The sequence below is a fragment of the Bos indicus genome, chromosome 10 (genome assembly GCF_029378745.1).
Source record: "Bos indicus isolate NIAB-ARS_2022 breed Sahiwal x Tharparkar chromosome 10, NIAB-ARS_B.indTharparkar_mat_pri_1.0, whole genome shotgun sequence".
NCBI lineage: Eukaryota > Metazoa > Chordata > Mammalia > Artiodactyla > Bovidae > Bos > Bos indicus.
In genome coordinates this window covers 22,031,943-22,041,055 of record NC_091769.1, presented here as the reverse complement: position 1 = coordinate 22,041,055, position 9,113 = coordinate 22,031,943, and the positions used below count along the sequence as shown (strand labels likewise).

The following is a 9,113-nucleotide window of genomic DNA, read 5'->3' as shown; positions in this document are numbered from 1 at the left end:
GGAAAGTTTGCTCTTCCCCATGATGGCTGGGAAAGCTTCACAAAAGAATTTGAACTTAGTCTAGAAGAGAGGGTAGCAGTTGGAAAGGGGGAGGAGCAGCAGGAAGGGCACTCTTGTTGGGAGAAATGGCAGAAGCAAAAGCAGGAAGACCAAAGGCAATTGTGCTCTAAATAATTTTATTTATTTATTTATGGTTGTGCTGGGTCTTCATTGTTGCTTATGGGCTTTCTCTAGTTGTGGAGAGTGGGGACGTCTCTAATTGCTTGCAAGGGCTTCCCATTGCAGTGTCTTCTCTTGTTGCAGAGCATGGCCTCTAGGGCACACTGGCTTCAGTATTTGTGGCACATGGCTCAGTAGTTGCAGCTCCCAGACTCTAGAGCACAGGCTCTATAGTTGTGGCACACAGGCTCGTTGCCCTGTGGCATGTGGGATGTTTCCAGATCAGGGATTGAACTCATGTTTCTGACACTGGTAGGCGGATTCTTTACCACTGAGCCTCCAAGGAAGCCCACAATTGGGCTTTAAACAAGAAGTGGTCCTGTCTGGCTAGAATCAAGCCTATCTTCTTGAGTATTCATCCTCCATACTTCAGATCACTTTAGGTCCCATTTCTGAGGCCCAAAGATGAGCACGTATTAAGCTCATCTCATCGGAACAACCAAAGGTGCTGAAGACAACTCAAGTTAACTGGTATCATTCTCAAAGAGAGGTCAATCATCCCAAGAGGATGGGAATTGGTTTAAATGACTCACCCTTAGTTTTCTCATGCCTCATATCCCTTTCTCAAAAGGCACTCCTGAATCCCATACCCAAAGCTCCTGAAAAATGCTGCAAGAAATGTACATCTCCCCTTCCACCCCTACCCAACAGCTACTCTCCTCCATGCAACAGCTCCTCTGGGAAAGAGGTGTTTTGCTTTCTTATTTTCATTTAAAAATGCCTACTTAGCACCTCCTCGATGCCAACCCTGTTCTAAGTACACAATGATGAACACACCCATCTGTGCCCCCACAGAATTTTCCTTCTAGTAGGGAAAAGCAGAGACATTACTTTGCCAACAAAGGTCCATCTAGTCAAAGCTATGGTTTTTCCAGTAGTCATGTATGGATGTGAGAGTTGGACTATAAAGAAAGTTGAGTGCCAAAGAATTGATGCTTCTAAACTGTGGTGTTAGAGAAGACTCTTGAGAGTCCCTTGCACTGCAAGGAGATCCAACCAGTCAATCCTAAAGGAACTCAGTCCTGAATATTCATTAGATGGACTGATGCTGAAGCTGAAACTCCAATACTTTGGCCACCTGATTTAAAGAACCGACTCATTGGAAAAGACCCTGACAACAGAGGATGAGATGGTTGGATGGCATCACCGATTCAATGGACGTGAGTTGGAGCAAGCTCCGGGAGTTGGTGATGAACAGGGAAGCCTGGCGTACTACAGTCCATGGGGCTGCAAAGAGTCAGACATGACTGAGCGACTGAACTGAACTGAACTGAACTGAGGGAAGACAGACAAATATAAATACATAAATAAAATATCAGGTAGGGTTATGAATAAAACTAAATAAGTAGTGGGAGATGGGAGGGGGTTCAAGAGGGAGGAGACAAATGTACACCTGTGGCTGATTCATGTTGATGTATGGCAGAAACCAGCACAATGTTGTAAAGCCAATACCTTGCAATAAAAAATTAAAAGAAAAAAAATAAGCAGAGTAAGGGGACAGAAAAGGGAAGAGGGTCTGTCTTAAATAAGATGAGCAGGAAAAGCCCATCTAAAGAGGTGACATTGAACAGAGAAAGGCCATAAGTATGGGGGCCCACACCTAGAATTGGGCCCAGGTTTTGAGAAGCCCACTCAGGGTGGGGCAAGCTCATTGAACAGGAACAGGGACAGGCAGAGATTTCTAGGAAAGGGACAGAGGGGAATTATCTTGCAGCTCTTTGAGTGTGGTCCAGTCCTGCCCATCACAGTCACACAATGCCCATGCTCATAACCCCACTGCTCCACCCTTGAAAGGGCCTTGCCTACCATTTTCCCCTCACTCTGTCAACCAGACTCATTCAACTTTTCCAAAGTTACTATGCTCTGCAACAGGGGGATGAAAGGGCAAACTTCCAGCTTGAAAGTTAGAGCAATCAACAGCCAAGGGATTTGAGGTAGCTGGGGCCTTGTTATCACAGTGCTGTAATGAGCCTCCAGAGAAACCTCACACCATCACTCCAGAGAGGGAGAAGTTTCCCTCAGTGAATCAGCACTTAGGGTTCCAAGTTTCAAAATTCCATAGAAATTGGAAAACCATCCAAACACATCTATGTACCACAGACACATGGAGTCACAAAGTCTCCCCCAAAATGGCTTATACCAAGGCCTTTTTAGGGATATTATTCCTGAATGCAGATGAAGGATAATCTAGCAGGACCCCTGGGGCCGTCTGTGGTTGCGCTAAGTGAATCTCATGACCCACAATTACACCCATAGCTCAGAAGGAAAAGGCAGGAGGACAGATTCCAAGGCCATTGCCATGGGATGGTGCACTTGCTCCCTCACCCACAGAACCCAAGAGCAAGGGTCAGAGTCCTCTCAGCTGAGACTGTTATGTTTTGGTTTGTTTTTCCAAGCTTTCACTTCTTCTTTTGTATTGAGGTACAGCCAGTTAACAATGTTGTGGCAGTTTCAGGTCAACAGCCAAGGGATTCAGCCATAAGTATACATTTATCCATTCTCCCCCAAACTCCCTCCCATCCAGGCTGGCACATAACATTCAGCAGAGTTCCATGTGCTATACAGTAACTCCTTGTTGGTTATCCATTGTAAACATAGCTGTGTATGTACACGACCTTCCCAAAGTCCCCAACTAGTCCTTTCCCCCAGCAACCGTAACTTCATTTTCTAAGTCTGGGAGTCTGTTTTGTAAGTAAGTTCGTTTGTATCATTTATTTTTAGATTCCACCTATGTGCTATGCTGTGCTTAGTCTCTCATGTCTGACTCTTTGCAACCACATGGGCCCCTGCAGGTTTCTCTGTCCATGGGGACTCTCCAGGCAAGAATACTGGAGTGTGTTGCCATGCCCTCCTCCACGGGATCTTTCCAACGAAGGGATCAAACCCAGGTCTCCCAAATTGCAGGCAGATTTTTTTACCATCTGAGCCACCAGGAAAGCCTCTATTTCGCCTTTTCTGTCTGGAGAATGTAATGGTTTTGATGAACCTAAAAAGGCAAGAAGCTCCTGAGAGTCTGGAAACCCTCTGCAGCTGGGTGATCAGGAAGATCCAAGAGTAGCTGTTTCTCAGCCCTGAGAACTTGTTCTGTTTAAGGTAGCCAAGTGACCACAAAATGAAGAGCATGTGGCTTGTCAAAGAGGATGCAACACAACTAAGCTAAATAATAAAAGTGAACATTAATTGAACATTTTTTATGTGCTGTTCCAAGTGCTTCACATGTTTCCTTGAATCCTCCAAGCAGACCCTATGAGTTAGGTGCTGTTATCATGATACTCAATCCACCAAGAAGACGGAGGCATACGGACTAATAAGGCGCTTGCTTCCAAAGTTACATATTGCTGGAAGAGTCAGGATTTAAATTCAGGTCAGAATCCAGAACCCACTCCCCTAGATGTTATCATGCGTGGCACTCTGGAAACGACCCTAAAGTCTGAATAGTCTCAGTATAGCTCTGGATATAGTGGGCACCAACTCTTTTTTGTGTGCATGACTTTTTACTGTCAGGGAAATTTGCCTGACCGATGTCTTAAAGTCTGTTTCTCTGATGGTAAATCCCCTACTTTTGTTAAGTGCTAGGTTGGTGTGAACTGACCTTTCCCAGAAGAGTAATAACCTGGGCTCCATGAACTCCAGGGCCCCTCCCTGCCTTGTGCTTAAAGTTCTAATGGAGCGGATGATTGAGTACTAGCCGCGATGGCGGCGGCTGCAGCGATTCTGGGGTCCGAGGCAAATTGGGTCTTCGTGAAATTCGTATCCATTTGTGCCAGCGCTCGCCTGGCAGCCAGGGCGTCAGGGACTTCATTGAGAAACGCTATGTGGAGCTGAAGAAAGCGAATCCCGACCTGCCCATCCTAATCCGCGAGTGCTCGGATGTGCAGCCCAAGCTCTGGGCCCGCTACGCATTTGGCCAAGAGAAGAATGTCTCTCTGAACAACTTCAGTGCTGATCAGGTAACTAGAGCCCTGGAGAATGTGCTAAGTAGCAAAGCCTGAAGTCTCCACTGAGGATTAAAAACAACAGCCCCAGAGTCTGGGCTCTGCTGCATTGAGTACAATGTGGAGAAATGTATTTTGTTCTGTATAAAGATTGTGCTGAAAATGCTGTCTAAAGATGATCTGATTCACGTCCCACCAACTACCCATTATTGTGCAACCATCTGAGGGAAAGCAGTTGAATATAAAAGTAAAACTTATTTTATTCTGTCCCCCCCCCCCCAAAAAAAAAAAAAAAGTTCTAATGGAATTGCTCTGGGCAAGATGCAAGGCAGAACCTTTACCACAGAGGGAACCTATGGAGCTCACCAGGTCCACTGTATAGGCAGAACTTAATTTATACCTGGACATGTGTGCTAAGTTGCTTTGGTCATGTCCGACTCTTTGTAACCCTATGGACTGTTGCCCGCCAGGCTCCTCTGTCCATGGTATTTTCCAGGCAAAAATACTGGAGTGGGGTGCCATGCTCTCTTCCAGGGGATCTTCCCAACCCAGGGCTTCAAACCCACATCTCTTACATCTCCTACATTGGCAGTTGAGTTCTTTACCACTAGCGCCACCTGGGAACCCTACTGGACACCATCCTACTAACCCTGTATAGTTCTGTGAGTTGCAGCTGCTCCTGAATCTGTTTGAGAAACTATTCTCTGTCTCCTCCCTCCAGCCAAAGGGATAGTCATCTCGCTTGCACCATGCTACACCTGTAGCTCTTAAAGACAAGCAAGGGGAAGTAGCTGCACCAGTCAGTTCAGTTCAGTCACTCAGTTGTGTCCAACTATTTGCGACTCCATGAATCGCAGCACGCCTGGCCTCCCTGTCTATCACCAACTCCCAGAGTACACTCAAACTCATGTCCATCAAGTCAGTGATGCCATCTAGCCATCTCATCCTCTGTTATCCCCTTCTCCTCCTGCCCTCAATCCCTCCCAGCATCAGGGTCTTTTCCAATGAGTCAACTCTTCACATGAGGTGGCCAAAGTATTGGAGTTTCAGCTTTAGCATCAGTCCCTTCAATGAACACCCAGGACTGATCTCCTTTAGAATGGACTGCAGAGTCTCCTACAAAAAGTCATACCCTCCTGTACTCTCCGACCTAAATACTTCCTGTCACACACGAGCAATTCCCGCTGTCCATGAGGAAAAACAACAGAAGGCAACAACTGTCTGCTTTTAATTCAAACAGCTACTGTGTCCTTCCCCATGACTGACTGACTTTCTTCTTTTATAATTTCCGAAGCATTCCTAGATGTCTCATAATTATATAAACAGATCTAGTTTTTTCCAGCTTTTTACTATGAAAATGTTTAAATACACAGGAAAGCATTAAAAAAGAAATAGTGCAATGAACATCCCAAACCCACCACCTGATGCAATTTTTTAACTATTAGTGACCATCTATGCTTCAATGGATATGTGAAATTCCTAAGGATCAGAAAAAGTTTCAAATATTCACAAGAAACCTAATTAATGACTATACTCAATGGTGAAATATTAAAATAATTCTAACACTGAAATCAGAAAAATATAAGCTTGATATGCACTAATTTGATCTTGGTTAGAAATTATGACTGAAGACAAACGTTGTAACCCTTAGTTAACAATGTAACAAATTGCCTTGAAAGAAAGGGAGCCCACTGACACAAAGGCTTTAAGAAAGCAGAGTCATAAACCAACCATTGAATCTTATAGATAGAAAACAGCAAAAATATTTACATATAAGTTACTCAAAAATTTAGTGAAATCTACTTTTTTTCTGGATCTTGTGTGTACAGAATTGACCGTTTGTCTGAATCAGTCAACTAAAAAGACCAAGGAGCATTCCCACAGTACTGAAAGATTTTTTTTCCCTCTTTTAATTATTTTTTAGCCACACCACATGACATGCAGGATCCTAATTTCCTGACCAGGGATTGAACTCTTGCTCCCTGAGGTGGAAGCTCAGGGTCTTAATCACTGGACCTCCAGGGAAGTCTCTACTGAAAGATTTTTTTTTTAATACTTCCATGGATCATTGTCTTATAACACTGAAGTTAAAAATATTTGTTATAGGAAACCATATGTGTGTAAAATGTTTGTTTTCAGAAGACTGTGTGTTCATACATAGTTGTAAACTGTTTTCATGAGAGGCTGATTTGTTCGCCACTGTTAATGTTATTACCTTACATATTAAATTATATAGTTAAATAAACACCAAGAGAAACATCATAGTCTAAAATGCTTATATTAATAAACAAGAAAGAACAAAAATTACTGAATTGAGGATGCAAAAGAATATATTAGGAAGAAATGTTAGAAGGAAGAAATTAATATAGAGAAAAGCACAAAATAGTGAATTTTTATAACCAGAAACAGCAAATACAAGAACTGATTTTTGAAAATCAACTAATAGATTAACTGTTAATCTATTAGCCTAACTTTTTATAAAAGGAGAAAGCACAAACACACCAAATAGGAAAGGAAGAAATAACCAGACACAGCAGAAATATATATGTGTGTGTGTGTATAAAGATATATATATATATTTGGTTTTGCTCACATATATCCAAATATATTTGAAAACTTGTATGAAATGGATCAAAACTGACCCTAGAAAAGATGGAAAATCTAAATACACCAAGTAGTACAGAGTAACATAGAATAAAGAAAGCTGTCATTTACCCTCTACACACTCTCTCCCCACCCCAAAATCACCAGCAGAGAATTCATCAGAACTGTTAAAGGTATGCATGGGGTATCCACTGCTCAAAAGCAAATAAGCAAGCCAGGTTGTTGGAAAGGAAAGTTTGCTTTATTTCACATGCCGGCAACTGGTGGGAGAGGGTAGCAGACACTTGTCCAGAGGTCGACTCACTGCCCCCCTGCCCCGCTCCCTCAAGCAGGGGGTGAGGGTATTTAAGGTGGGGTGGGGGGGTGGGCAACACGCAGAAACATCACAGTTATCTTTAACAGTCATCTTCAAATTGGTCATCAGTGGTCTGACTAGCATCATCTTGGTTGTTTTAGGTACAGTTAGTCTTCAGTTCCGGGGTCCATTTGATCCCCTTTCTTTGTGATCAGTTCTCAGAATTGTGGCAATTGGAGTCCTGGGTGCAATCTGGTCATCATGTAGTTAACTTTTCCACCTGGTGTTTTAGTATCTATAAGACAGCTCACAGGATATGGCTCAGAATATTTATCTACAGCCCTTGAGAAAGAACTAAAGGTGCTTGATTATGCTTGATGATGACATTATTATTGTTTGGTCTCAGACTGTTTTCCTTTGTTTCCACATTTCTCACTTCTCTGATTAAACTTATTCTTTGATTAAAGTTTTCCACACACAAAAGGCAGGCAGAGAACACGGTAGAAAGGCAAGGACCATATGGTCCTGCTCCATTTCAGAACTAAGCACAGAAAATAAGGAAATCTTTCATAAAGCAAGCACTGCATCAGTAGGAAACAGAAAAAAAATAATACAGAAAAGGAAAACTACCCACTTATGAATATCAGTGCAAAAATCACAAAATATTTGCAATAAGAATCCAGTGAAGCAGTAAAGAAATAAGATACCATAACCAAGTGTAATTTTTCAAGGAATGCAGGATGATTCAATATTAGGAAATCTATTAAAATAACTCACCATATGAATAGGAAAAAGAGAAACATAATTATTTCCATATATGCTGGAAAAAAATTTTTATAAAAATCAATTTACATTCTTAATTTTTTTAGGTTAAAAGTTCTTAATAAAATGGGAAAAGATAAATATCTTCATAATGTTATATATCTGTAATCTCCAAAGTCAGAATTATTTTCAGTTGGGAAAGATAAAAAACTTCCCCACTAAAGTTAGAAAAACAACAGAATGTTCATTATTGCCTACCAATATAAGGTGAAAATATTTAAGAGAAATGAAGAAGGAATTAGCAAAGAGAAGCTGAAAACTGAACAGTTTTTAACTAGGAACTTCCAGAGAATTACCTGAAAAACTATTACTGCCAATAGAGTTAAGATGGCTCAATACAAAAACAATACACAAAAATCAATAGCTTTATTTTTAGTGAGAAATAGGTTACAGATACCAGAAATCATTCAAATTGGTATAAGTAGAAGGTGATTTTTTGTGTGTGGTTCACAAAATCAGTGGAAGGACTGGAGGAACAGGACCTAAGCAGAATTCTGAGGAACCCTTAGTCAGACTACCTCTGCTGTGATTGTGTGTGTGCTAAGTCACTTTAGTCGTGTCCAACCCTCTGCAACCCCATGAACTGTAGCCTGCCATGCTCCTCTGTTCACGGGATTCTACAGGCAAGAATACTGGAGTGGGTTGCCATTTCCTCCTCCAGGGGATCTTTCCCACCCAGGAATCCAACCCATGTCTCATGTCTCACATCATATGCATTGGCCGGCGGATTCTTTACCACTAGCGCCCCCTGGGAAACCCTGTGCTGTGATGGGGTGCACCGCAATTCTGCTGCAGGAAGTTGCTGGATCAGGAAAAATGACACCATCTGCTGGGAACCCCATTATCTCATGCCCTGCCACTCTACCCCACGTAACAGAGCTCCAGTTGTATTTTCTGCATGTACAAAATCTAGATTCCATCCAGAATACTAGTTATTCTGGTCTTGGCAATGTAGTTTTCAGCTACAGAAAGTCAGCTCTAATGAAAAACTGTAAAAATAATCTCCTTGGACCTAAAAGACTTTTAACTTCAGATGCTGTATTATAAAATGCCTTGTTTTGTGCTGATAAGAAACTCATTTTTATAAGCTTTCAAAATTAAACACAGCTGGTTAATCAACCATAGGGAAAGAGTCAGATAAGAATAAATTTAACTGTGTTCTCAAACAAAAGGGACAAATTTCTCTTTTGCTTTCCTGCTCTTCAATACAAAAGTAAATAAGTAAATGTGATTCACTG

The 9,113-nt window shown here is 41.9% G+C and overlaps 1 pseudogene; it reads left to right on the top strand.

Moving 5' to 3' along the window:
• Positions 1 to 3,912: 3,912 nt before the first annotated feature.
• On the top strand, positions 3,913 to 4,423 carry LOC109564468 (NADH dehydrogenase [ubiquinone] 1 alpha subcomplex subunit 2 pseudogene; annotated as a pseudogene).
• The last annotated feature ends 4,690 nt before the right edge of the window (positions 4,424 to 9,113 follow it).